Raw genomic sequence first — 14255 nt, 5'->3', positions numbered from 1 at the left:
GTGATCTAGCCTACCTTGATTAGTAGACAAAGAACCTAGATGGTTTATCACATGCCATGTTAATGAGTTAATGGTCATTAATATTGTAGTCCTATATGTTTTTATAGTCATATATTTCATAGTATATGTATATGATATAGTCTTATGTTTATGATTTATGATATTTGTAGATTTTCCTTGCTAGGCATTAGGTTCGTTCCTTTATTTTAGCTTAATGCAAGAAAATGAATATGGAAGGTGGAAATATTCATGGCATCTTGGCTTGTGTGTTAAGAATGAATGGATTGAATGGACTGTTTGACGATCGAGGATGATGTTGTTTTTAAGTTTTTTATTTATTTATGTTTTTATGTATTTCTGCATTTAGTATTTAAACAAATTAAAGTTTATGTTTTATGTTTTATAAACAATGGGATCCCATACCATATCACATTTTATTTTATAGTTTTACCTTATCTTGTATTGGTACAATATTTTGGGTTTTAAATAAAGTTATGTTATTTATGATGTATGTTTTCCAAAAATAGTAGCTATGTCTAGTAGTTTTAATGGTCCAAGGTCTTAGAAATAGTTGGGTCATTACAGGGATCAAGTCGCGACTTGCATGAACTCGGTCACGACTTAACCCTCCGAACCCGGCTCCCCTGCCTTTCTCTCAATTCAAACTTAGCCCAAACCCTCATCAAATAAATCCCAAAATCATAACCAATCATTATCACAACATTACCAGCATTCAACCAACAAAACCTAAGCTTTGAAACACTTAAAACCTCACCAAATACCCAATTCTACAATCAAAATTCAAAGCTTAAACATAACCTTAAAACAGAGCAAAAACATTAAACTTCAGCTGAAAACCTCACCTTAAACACAGAATTGAACCCTTTCCAATGGCTGAACACAACCCTAAGCTCACAAGCCTTAATCCTCAAGCTTGAATCCTTAAGCTTCCTTCAAAAATCTCAACCGAGAGAGATAGAGAGAGAAAACTCTATTTTTCTTCAGCCTTAACCTTCTACATCCCTCTAAGTTTAAACATATCCTATGGTCAAAAGACCAAAATGCCCCTAGGGTCAATTAATTCCTTTACAGCCACCCAAGGGCAAAACAGTCATTTCCCGTCTATCCCGTTAATTATAATTAACGACCTACAATTCTTGTTATTCCCAATATTCTCAAATAATAATTAAATCCTATCCCATTACCCATTCATTCTTGGTAATGTACTAAGCATCAAATTACCCCCAGACTTACCCCGAGCTTGGAAATTAATCCCGTTATGACCAAACCGCTAACTTGCATTCTAGGATCGTCTCATGCCGAATAACTCAAACATATCCACATAATAATGTGGTCTCATCCATAAATCACAAACATGCACATAAATATACATATATGCTCTTAATAGATCAAAATTATGAAAATGCCCTTCTAATAAGAAGTGGGCCCACAAGCATGTAATTATCATCATATCATCATATAATCATGCATTTAATCTCATAATTGCATATTAAATCAATTTTGGCCCTCCTGGCCCCCTAATCCAAGCATTAAGTCACATTAGGGAATTTGGGACATTACAAAAAGCACCCCCTCACAGAAACAATCATACAACACCACATTGACAAACCACTGCAGTGCTAAAACATGCCCACAACATTCATACATTAATCCATAGCCCCTACTATTCCAACATACATACCATGCTCTCAACTCCAGCATGCAAATAACACGTTCATATATTCAATGAACAGGTAATCACATAATCATATCAATAATCAAGGGCCAGGCCCTATCAGAATCTCATGCTTCCTAATAAGGTATGCAGGTAAAGCATTTATATCATAGTTTAAGCAACTAAGCACATAGCCACATAAATAGTTATCATACCTTGAGTGGAGCTTGTCTTTAATGACGAGTGTACATGCCCAGCTTGTCTATAGGAACCCTTAAACTTGGCTCACTCTGATACCAAGTTTCAACGCCATACTACCCAGGGACTGTTACGCTGTGTATTTTAAATAGTGCTAAACTTGCTAAATAGGTCATTTGGCCATAATCGTGTAACTAAATGTGATTAACGGTTTAGGGTTAAAAATTTTGATCAAAGATACAAATGTTTCACTAAAATGTTTACTGTATACATTGGAATCCGAAAAATACATTTAAAGCGTTAATTACAATAAAAGAGTTACAACCAGCCGACCTAAGCGGAAAAATAGGGTTTAACCCTAGTTGCTCTTTAAACCCTCGGCTGTGGTAGTCGAGCTGCCGCATATGTACACATCGTCACCTAAGCTCTCCATGTCAACGATTGTAACACCCTAAACTTGCTAATCGAGTCATTTGGCCATAAACGTGTGACTAAGTATGATTAGCGGTTTAGGGATTAAAAATTTCAGTTAAGATTTAATGCTTCACTAAAACATTTATTATATACATTGGGATCCCAAAAATATAATTTAAAGGTTTATTACAACAAAATATTTACAACCAGCCGATCTAAGCAACAAAACAGGGTTTAACCCTAGTTCCTTACCTTCAAACCTCGGCCGTGGTGGACGAGCAGTTGCATATGTACACATCATCACCTAAGCTCTCCAACTCAAGGATGGTCCAGCTTTCTTTTGCCTTTACCTACACCACATAGCACCCATGAGCCGAAGCCCAGCAAGAAAACTCAATATGCTCATGAACGATCATATCATGATATCAAATCATATCTGACATGCCTAGCAACATAGCTTTATTCAAGCATGCAAATAAGTTCAAACAATGCTGGGGAATCAAGGATAAGAAATCCTGCCCTCCTGATTGGATGACTATCAAGTCAATCCTAATCAGATGAGTGTTTGAACACTTGAGGTTCTAGTAAACCATACGGAGTGACCAACAAGCAAGTCACTACAAAGCTCAGTACCCAAAGCCATGCAAATGATGATCAGAATGATCATATAGAGCTCATAGCTCTGAACAGATGAGTGAATATCACTTGGAGGTTCTGTTAACCATACTAAGTGACTGACAAGCAAGTAACTATGGGGCTCGGTGCCCATAGCCATGTTACGAAACCGCTACCTTGGCTTTCCTGCAATGGTTCTTAATCATCATCCAACATGCCTCAATAATAACCCTATGCAAATGAGCAAGATTGCTAAGCAATCAATATGCTATCAATGTTTATAATTAAACATCCAACATGCATCAAGAATAACCATGCATGTCACATATGGGGTGCAGTTTTCTTACCTTTGGTCCAAGCACAGGTTACCAACAAACAAGCCATAAGCACGATCCCGATTCCAAGCCTCTAGTGATAACCTATTCAAAACCACAAATGGTGATCCAATGAGTTCATGTTCTAAAACCAATCCCAGAACCAAGACCTAGCCTCCAAGACATCAAACCCCACTAATCTGGGTAGTAGGAATGATCCCGAGGCCTAAAACAAAGTTCCGGAGGTCAAAACACTCAAACGGGCTCAAAACCAACCAAGGGCTGCAGCCCTAGAAGCTTGAGTCGTGGCCCCCAGCCTCATCAGGAGCAAGGGCCGCGGCGCCCCACACACAGGGCTGCAGTGCCCAGCAAGGCCAACAAGCCCCCACCAACTTCTTCGAACTAGGGTTGTGGCCCAACTTCGGGCCAACCATTTTTCTCTGTTTTCAACCTTTTAAAACCTCCAAAAAACATACCTAAACACCCCCAAATCCAAAAATCAAAGTTCCCAAACATCCCCATGATCCAAAACCCATAAAACCCAAGCTTCAAATCTAACAAAAACTCATCAAAACACAAAATCCAATTCAAGCTTAAAAACTTTAAAAACTTAAAACTTAAAACTTGAATTACCTCCAATTGAGTTTTTTCCAACTAAATCCTCCGGCTAAAAAGCTTCTAATCTTCCCTAGGATCGCTATGCCTCGATCCTCGCTTGAATCTGAGTCCTAGAACTCAAGTTACCTTCGAAAATGCGATCGGGAGACGAAAAGGAAACTTAGAGGGAGAGAGAACGTACAGAACATTCTTTTATTCTTTTAAAAGGTTACTTCAAGCTTAAGTAGCCTCAACCAAATCCTAATGCTCAGGGTCCCAAAAACACCCCCGAGGACAAAATAGTCAAAACCTCCAGAATTTCCCCCTGATCTTACTAACTCCCAATTTATCACCAAATATTTATTCCCATTACCCAATAACCCGGTAATACTCTAAATACCCCTTGACTTACTCTGAGTCAAGAATAAATCTCGTTGTGACTTTCCCACTAGCTTACCTCCTAGGATCGTCTTGTGCTGAGTAACCCTAGCATAACCAAACAATAATAAAGCACCACACACTTATCACATATATGCCAAATATGCCCGAAATGGCCAAAATATGAAAATCACCCAATTACTCAAAAATGAGTTCACATGCATATTTAATACACCTAAACATGCATATTATCATTTAATAACACAATAAATCAATTATGGCCCTCCCGGCCTCCTAATCAAGGTCCAAAACCTTATTAGGAAATTCGGGGCATTACAACGATGGTCCAACTTTCTTTTACCTTTACATGCACCACATAACCCCTGTGAGTCGAGGCACAACAAGAAAACTTAAACATGCTCATAAGAAGTTAATAATATGTCATCAAATCATAATAGGCATGCTTAGCAGTAATAACCATATTCATGCATGCAGGCAAGTATAAATAAATGATTAGGGAATCATTCTGGATCGACGCCTAGAACATGGGACTAATAAGTCACCTTGGGGCTCTGCCCTGTCCTTTGTATAACCAGCTTTCTAGCTGATCTAGTGTACTCGACGCTAGGTTATCTTTGACCAATAGATCGGTCAAGCGTATGATGCACTTCAGGTTAGGCTAGATCATATGGACCAATACTTATCGAGCTAATGCCCTGCTTGACTAATAATTCAATGCCTTACAACCAGCATTCAGTGTGTTATTTTCGTACTTGACTAATAAGTCAGTGCCTTTCGACCAACACTCACTATGCTAAAGTCATCCTTGACTAATAAGTCAATGCCCTTCGACTAGCCCCCACCGCTATTGCTGATCTTGACTAATAAGTCAATGCTAGGATATGGGACTAATACGTCACCCTAGGCCCCATTTCCCTATCCTCTGTATAAGCGCACCTGGCGCTGACCAGCATTCAACGTGCTAAGGTCGTTCTTGACTAATAAGCCAATGCTAGGATATGTGACTATTAAATCACCTCAGGTCTCTTAGCCATATCCTCTGTATAAGCGTACTTGACGCTTCTGGTTAGCCTAACCAATATGACCAGCGCACCGCACTATTGCCGTTCTTGACTCATAAGTCAATTCCATACGACCATCACTCAGCACCATTGCCATTCCTGACTAATAAGTTAGAGCTTCACGACCAGCGCTCAACACCATTGCCACTTTTGACTAATAAGTCAATGCTCTTCAACCAGCACTCAACACCATTATCGTTCATGACTGATAAGTTAGAGCATTATGACCAGCATTCAATACTATTGTTGTTTCTGAGTGATAAGTCAGTGCGTTTCTCAAGTAAACAGTGCGATCACACATTCATGATGCAACAGATATCCATATATAGAGCACTCAATATGCTTCATCAATAATCACAAGCATAAGCATAATCATGCACATTTAAAGAGATTAAAGCTCTGATTCATTCCATATTCAAAAGTTAGGCCATACCAAATTCACATGCATCACATACTGGGTGCAGTTTTCTTACCTTTGGTCCAAGCACAAGTTACCAATAAACGACCCTCAAGCACGATCTTGTTTCCAAGCTCCTAGTGATCACCTAGTCACAACCATAATATAGAATCCCATCAAAAATGAGTAAATAAAGACTTCTGGACCGAGTCCTAGCCTCCAGGACGTCGAATCCTACCAAACTGAGTAGTATGATCGATCCCGAGCCCTTAGGTTTAAGTTCCCACGACTAAAAACCCAACATGGCCAAAACTTCCCTTAAGCGTCGTGGCCCCCCAGCCCTGACCCGCAGCCCGCCTCCAAACAGAGGCCAAGCCTCCTCCTTCATCAAGCCTGGGTCAAGCCCAAGAACAGGGCCGCGGCCCAACCACGAACCCAGCCAAAACCTTCATTTTCTTCATTTAAATTTTTTTCAAAAAACCTATCCAAATCCCAAAAACAAAGTTCCCAAACATCCCAATGGCCCAAAACCAACAAAACCTAAGCTTTAAACAACTCATAAACTCAACAAAACATAAAATCCAATCAAAGCTTAAAAGCTCGAAAACTTAAAACTTAAAGCCTGGATTACCTCTGATTGAATCTTATCCCAATTAAATCCTTCGACTAATAAGCTTCTAATCTTCCCTAAAATCGTTATAACTCAAACCTTTCTTGAATCCGAGTCCTAAAACTCGAGTTTCCTTCGAAAATGCTAATGATTTAAAAAAAGGGATAACCGGAGAGAGAGAGAGAACGTATTGAATGTTCTTTTTATATTTCTAACATGTTACTTCGAGCTTAAGTAACCTCAAGCAAATCCTAATGCTTGGGGTCCCAAAAATGCCCCTGGTGTAAAATAGATAAAATTCTTAGAATTCGCTCCTAATCTCACTAACTCCCAATATATCATCAAATAATCATTTCCATTACCCAATATCCCGGTAATGTGCTAAATACCCAATATACCCCTTGACTCACTTTGAGTCAGCCATTGATCCCGTTGTGACTTTCCCACTAGCTGGCTCTCTAGGATCGTCTCGTGCCAAATAAACAAAATATGTATATCCACATAATAATATGATCTCACACACACATATATCACATATATGTCAAATATACCCAAAACGGGCCAAATTACAACAATTACCCACATAAACAGAAATGGCCCCACATGCATATTTAATACACCAAAACATGCATATCAAATCATATTATAATATAACTCACATAATCACATATATGCCATATAATCACATAATTTCTATAATTTGCTATCATGCCCCCCTAATAAAGGTCCTAAGCCTTATTAGGAAATTTGGGACGTTACAAATCACTCATTTTTGCACTAGATATTTTGAAGCTCTTATGCGTAAGTACGATGTACTTCATAAAGTTGCAAATGTTGGCAAGAGTGCCCTTAAAACAATTGTAGTTGACAAATGTTTTAAATGAAATAAATAATTGAATTGAATTATTATATATATAGACTATGTTTGATATTATATGATAATATTAAGTGAATATCAGAAAATTTCATAGTTTATCTATGTGGTCTTAATCTCATATTGGTATGGGAGGATCGAGATTAAGATAATAAACTTAAATAGTTCGCAGTAAAATAAAGTTATGGAATCTTTAGATTAATTACTGCTAGTACGGTCCACTAGTATTATGAATACGTGTGACCTAGATCTGGGTTACTAGTGTAGTAAGACACTTTAGTGGAGGTACTTTTCATGTTGAGAGTATGTAGAACTAGACCAGATGTGATTTGTTAATACTTGTTTAAACACTGTTTCATAGTATTAATCAAACAAATCAAATGATGATAATATACACGATGATGTTAATCCTAAGGTTAGTATGAACTCCTATATATGTCATCTGATCCTTTGATTCGTGCGTTAAGGTTTGTCAGAATGATCAGGCTAAGAACAATTGTTTTGGGGACTCAATGATGTATATTGCTGGGGACGTAGTTTAACAGATATGGAATATATATATACCTTCTTATAGATTGAATAATGGTTCCCTATTGGGTTGACTTTTGGAACTGAAAAGGTTATGAGCACTCACGTTGCAAACTTGTTGTGACACAACCTTCACTAGTAAATTCAATGGTACTCTAGGAACAAGATATAGCTAAAAGGGTAAAACGATAATTTTATTCCCTTTTAATTATGAACCATTAATAGAAGATTAACGCTGTATGTAATGATTATATCAATGGACACTTTATTCTTAATAAAGTACTCAGTAAACATATGTTTATAATTATCAAGAGTTAAATCTCACATTTTTAGTGGAGTAATCATGAGATTAATAAATATGATTATTTAATCAAAGAGTTTTGATTAATAATGTAATATTTATTGGAGCTTGATATTATAGGTCCATAGGTCTATAGGTCCCCAGGGTGGCTCTATCAACACCATGTCAAGGTAAGAGTTTATACAAGGGCATAACTGTAATCTAGGAATTCGAGAATAATTTTATTATTCGGGTCAAATATGCAATTATATGATAATTGAGGTTGAATAATTAATTTAAATTAATTATTAATTTTGAAAATATATTTATTAATTTAAATATATAAAATTTTGAATTTCATATATATAAATTAATTAATTAATTTTTGAAATTAATTATTTTATTTGAGTGGGAGAAAATAAAATTGGTGAGTCAAAAATCGTTTTTGATTTATTGAATTTTAAAAGATGATGATAATGATGATCATCAATTTGAATTTTGAATTTTGAATTTAAATTTTGAAATATGGTTGTCATCTTTTCCTTAAAAGATTAACACCTTATTTTGTAGGAGATTGATTTTAATTAAATAATTAAATAATAGAAAAATGAAAAATACTTGAAAAGGGAATAGCAGTACACGCTTGACACAGTCCAAGGATTGTGCCATGCGTGTACCACTATACATATATTGTTTCTTTGTAGTTTTTATTTTATTTAATTATTTAATAATTTGAAAATAGTTTTTCAAATATGGTAAGTTAGATATTTACCTAAAATCAAATCTTATCATCATTATTATAATATATTTATATTACTTTTATTATTATGAATAATAAGGTGATATGAATCTCTGTATATACGATATAGAAGAAGAAGAGAAACACACACAATACATAAGGAAAAATACATCAAACACAACACAATACAAAATTCAGAATAGTTCTTAGAGATTTTTGTTAGACAAAAGCTTTCTATTTCTTCTTCCTTATTCTAGTCATTCTTAGAACATAATCCAAGTTATCATGTGTTGAGAAATACTTGTGATTCCTAAAATGTAAACCCATGTTCTCTATGTGCTTACACATATCTTGAGGTGGAGAGAGCACTCCGAAAGAACGTAGTTTGAGTGCTTAAAGCTTTGGAAAGGAAGATCGTTAAAAATACAAAAAGACTCAAGGACACTTGATAGGCTTCAAGAGGTAAAAGTTTATGTTCTTGATGTTTGTGTTTATATATTCTATATAAATATATTGTATATTTATTGTAACGCCCTACTACCCAGGGACTGTTACACTGTGTATTTTAAATAGTGCTAAACTCGGTAAACAAGTCATTTGGCCATAATCGTGTAACTAAATGTGATTAACCGTTTAGGGTTAAAAATTTTGGTCAAAGATACAAACGTTTCACTAAAACGTTTACTGTATACATGGGATCCCAAAATACATTTAAAAGGTTAATTATAATAAAAGAGTTACAACTTGCCGACCTAAGCGGAAAAATAGGGTTTGACCCTAGTTCCTCTTTGAACCCTCTGTTGTGGTGGTTGAGCAGCCGCATATGTACACATCGTCACCTAAGCTCTCTGACTCAAGGATGGTCCAGCTTTCTTTTACCTTTTCCTGCACCACACAGCACCCGTGAGCCGAGGCTCAGCAAGAAAACTTAAACATGCTCATAATGTGTTAATAACATGTCACTAAATCATAATAAGCATGCCTAACAGTAATAACCTTATTCATGCATGCAGGCAAATACAAAAAAATGGTTATGGGATCATTATGGGGCTTACAACCCTAATCCAATGACTATGGGGTCAACCTAGGGTCATTTTCCCTGAATAGATGACCGTGAAGTCATCCTGGGGTCCTGTGCCTTGAATAGATGACCATGGAGTCAACCTAGGGTCTTGTGCCCTTAATAGATGACCGTGGAGTCAACCTGGGATCCTGTGCCCTGGATAGATGACCATGGAGACAACCTGGGGTTCTATGCCCTGAATAGATGACCGTGCAGTCAACCTGGGGACCTGTGCCCTGGATAGATGACCACGGGGTCAACCTGGGGTCATGTGTCCTGAATAGATGATTGTGAAGTCATTCTAGGGATGTGTGCCCTAAGCCATGTGACCATCAAGCCACCTGTGTGACCATTAAGTCACCTGTGTGACCATCAAGTCACCTGGTCCTTTTAGCCCTGGCTCTAAGTAACTAGCCATAGCCAAGCGCTTTAGTTTTCTTCGACCATAGGGTTAGACGAGTGTATAATGCTCTATTGATTAGATCTAATCATATTGACCAACGCTCGATGCTCTATTGCCGCTCTTGACTAATACGTCGGTGCTTTACGACCAATGCTCAACGCTATTGCTATAATGACCCAAAATTGCTAATAAGGCTTAAGGGCCTTTATTAGTGTGCCAGGAGGGCATAGTTGGTATTTATGTGAATGAATGATTAAATGCATGATTGTATGGCATGCATGATCAAATGAGTATATGGATATGATTAGATGTATGATTATGTGATAAGCATGCTTATATGATTATATGAATATATGAGATGCATGACTATGAGTATTAGTATGCATGTAGGCCCTGATTAGGTTATAAGGGTACAATTGTAATTTTGGCCCGTTGAGGGCATAAGCATGATTATTTGTGATAAATTGTTGAGGCCACATTATTATGTGGATATATTTGCGGTTTGAGACTCGAGGCGATCCTAGTGAGCGGTTTGGCGGAAAAGTCACGGCGAGAATTTATACCCGGCTCGGGAGAGCTCGGGGGTATTTCTGGGAAATATATTGGAGACTATTTGGCATTGAGGAAAATAATTGGTGAATATTAAGATAACTGGAATTAAGCGGTACTTATTAAAGGCACTCGAGAAATTAGCAGGAATTGGGAGCAATGACCAAAATGCCCCTGGAATGTTTTAAGGTTTAGATTATAATGGGAGGGCAATATGGTCATTTGATTTAAAACAGAGATAAGTATCCATCTGCCTTTTTACACTTAGTGGATTGTTTAGAGGGTAGTGGAAACTGAAAGAAAAAGGGAAATAGACAAAAGGGAAGAAGGAAAAACAGAACTCTTAAGTTAACTTCTCTTTATCTCATTCGGTTCCTTCTCTTTGCACCATTTCTTGGGGGCTTTTGGACCTGTGGTTCAGAGCAGGATTAGGCCAAAGCTTAGCACCTGGATCCTTAGTGAAGCTGGGAGGGTTTACTGGAATTAAGCTTAACTGAGGTAAGTTTCAAGATTTTTGAAGAGTTTTCTGGGTTTTATTGAGGTGATTTCTAAGCTTGAGTTTTCAATGGAATTAAAGGAAATATACTTGAGGAATTGAAGGACTTGAGGCTGGAAGGATACTAGAGATAACCTAAGGTCGAAATTCTCCATTAAAGGTAACAAATTCTGGCTTTGAAGTTTTGAATTTTTGAGTTTCTGGTTGAATTCTTGAATTCTGGGTTCAGTGCTTGTTTTCTTGGTTTAATGATGCATGTGGGTAAGTTTTAGGTTGTTGGGTTGTGTGGGGTGAGCTGTAGGTAATGGTAGGCTCAATTTGGTGTGTGGTTGTGGTTTGGAGGAGTTTTGATGAGTTTTGGTTCGAAGAAAATCGAAGGAAAAAGCAGAGGGTGTTTTGGTGCTGTGACTAGCGCTGTAGCGCTAGCCTTTGGGCACTACAGTGCTAGGATTGGGCTTCCTGGGCGTTTTTGGACTCTATCTGTAGCGCTACCCTGCCTCCAGAAATGGGATTTGGGTGTTTTTCTTAGAGTTTTTGCCCGGGGGCTCGGGGTTTGATTCCACCACCCCGTTTGGGTAGAATTAGGGCTTTTCGAGGGCTCAGGATTGGTCCTGAGGTTAGGTTTTGAATCAAAGTTCGGTGATGGTTCTAACTTGTGGCTGTGACTAGGTGTACGCTAGGGCTCGGATAGGATCATGCTTGAAGGTTGATTTCACTATTCAAAGCTATTGGAATCAAAGGTAAGAAAACTACACCCGATTATGTGGTTAGGTTGTGTAGAGTCCAAGAACTTTACTTAGCTAGTTAGATAGTAGTATTATAGTATTTATAGTATTATCTTTATGACTGTGGATTTTTGGTTCAGACCGGGAATTATTTGGACAGTCATAGTAGTACTTGTAGATTTTCTAAGTTTAACCTATAGTATAAGAATATTAATTTTAACCTAAGGTTTGATTAATATGACTGATATTAAGGATAATATTTATTATACTATAAGGTTTAGATAAGGACCAATAGGATTTTAAGCACATGTTATGAATGGGTGATTAAGGATTAAGTATTTTGAGGATTAAATTTAATAAGGGTAAAGTTTGAATGCTCTAAGGTCAGTCAGCAGCTTTGAATACGTTTAAGGGCTTAGTCAAGGTTGTTTACTCCATTCAAACTTAGCTAAAAATGTGTAATTTCGTGTTTAAATAATCAGCGTGCGCCGATATATCGCAGCTATAGGGGGCGATATATCGCAGCACGTAGGTACGGAAAACACGAAACGATGCACGACTGCCTCGGGCATACTGGCCCAGGCGATATATCGCCTACAGGGGGCGATATAGCGCCCCTCTCAGCTTATTTTGAAAGTTTTTGAATTCTTTTTCCATTCAGCCATTCAACCTCTTGATAAGTCCAGCACCTTTTTGAACGAGTCTTCAGCCTCTGCTGAACGATTATTCAAATTATTTTCACCTAAAAATCCATTATTTTTATTCAAGTGAAATTAAGATCCTTTCATTCCTAAACTCTATAAATAGGACCTAGTACCCAGCCATTATTCACCTTTTACTCTAAGTTCAAAGGCTGCAAGTTGCTAGGTGAGTATGAGAGTGTAAACACTTGGGTGGGGAAATCATAAGCTTGATCATCATAAGCTTATCAAACACTTGGGAAGTAAGGTTCTATAGTATTTCGGTTCGAGGTTTAGATTGGTCTACAAGTCTTCAAGGTATTTCTACACCTTAGTTCTTTGGTATTATTTTATTTTAAGTTCTCATAGTCTTCTACTCAGCCTCTAACCTTAATCTTTATTTTGGTTAGGAAATCTAAAACTTGCACATAAGTTTTGGTAAGTATGTTTCTCAATGGTTTAGTCCTTCCATTCCTTCCATTCCTTTCATTTCCTTTTCTTCATTAAACTCACCCTTTCATAATGGTTTTAGGGGTGTTCCAAAGTCCCAGCGCTGTCCTCTTATCCCGGTATTTAGGTAAGGAAAATATGATAGAAATTCATATGTTATATGTTTTACATGTTATCTTATGTTTCTTATGTTATGATAAGTGTTATGATATGTATGTTTGTAGGCTTGGGCATATGACCCATATGACTAACAAGACCCTAAATAGATTATGGGCATATGACCTACTTAGCTAGTAGGACCCCACTAATCTCATGGGCATATGACTTGTTTAGTCTATGGGACCCCAAGTAATAATGGCCATTATAGTATGTATATGGAATAATTGTAATGTTATGTTTTTATGTTTCTTATGAAATCTATGTATATGAACTATGTGGTAGATTTTCCTTGTTGGGCATTAGGCTCATTCCTTTTTGTTTATATGTGCAGGAAAATAGCTATAGTGGCGGTAAGGTTCGTGGATGCTTGGGGATTGTGTATCGGTGGTGAATGGAGTCAAGGAGTCGAGAGTTCGATTTTCTAGGATGTAGTCTTGTTTTATGGTTTTACATGTATTTTTCCGCACTTGCTATGTAACTCCTTTTATTTTAAATTATGTTTTGTTTTTAAGACAATGGGATCCCATATCCTACTTGATATTTTATGAAAGTAACTCTTATTTCTACAAGTTTCTAATAAAGTTATGGTATTTTCGCAAATGTAAGTTTTATTAAGGATTTGTATGTATAGTTTCGTTAATGGTCCAAAAGTCTAGAGTAGGTGGGTCATTACAGGTTGGGACTAAGTATTCCCTGTATTTGTATGCATTGTTATGTGATTGTGATGAACCATGTGAACTTGTTGGGACTAAGTGCTCCCTATATTTGTATAATGTCATGAGATGGTATTATGCCATGGGGATATGTGATAAACGACCTAAGAGTGTCGAAATCAATATTTGCGCACAGAATGCGGCTCAGCCACTAGTAGCTGAGGACAGCTTATTTATCACTGAGCTCGGTTAAGCTGGCCAGAGTCAGTGGGTATAACACTGGGGGCAGCCTAAGTGAGCCAAAGACAGTGGGTTAAACAGAGGGTGTCAGCCATGAATATTGTGTAAACGGTTGCAATAACTATTGGTTATGAAT

The sequence above is a fragment of the Humulus lupulus genome, chromosome 2, assembly GCF_963169125.1.
Source record: "Humulus lupulus chromosome 2, drHumLupu1.1, whole genome shotgun sequence".
Classification (NCBI taxonomy): domain Eukaryota; kingdom Viridiplantae; phylum Streptophyta; class Magnoliopsida; order Rosales; family Cannabaceae; genus Humulus; species Humulus lupulus.
This window is presented reverse-complemented; position numbering follows the sequence as displayed.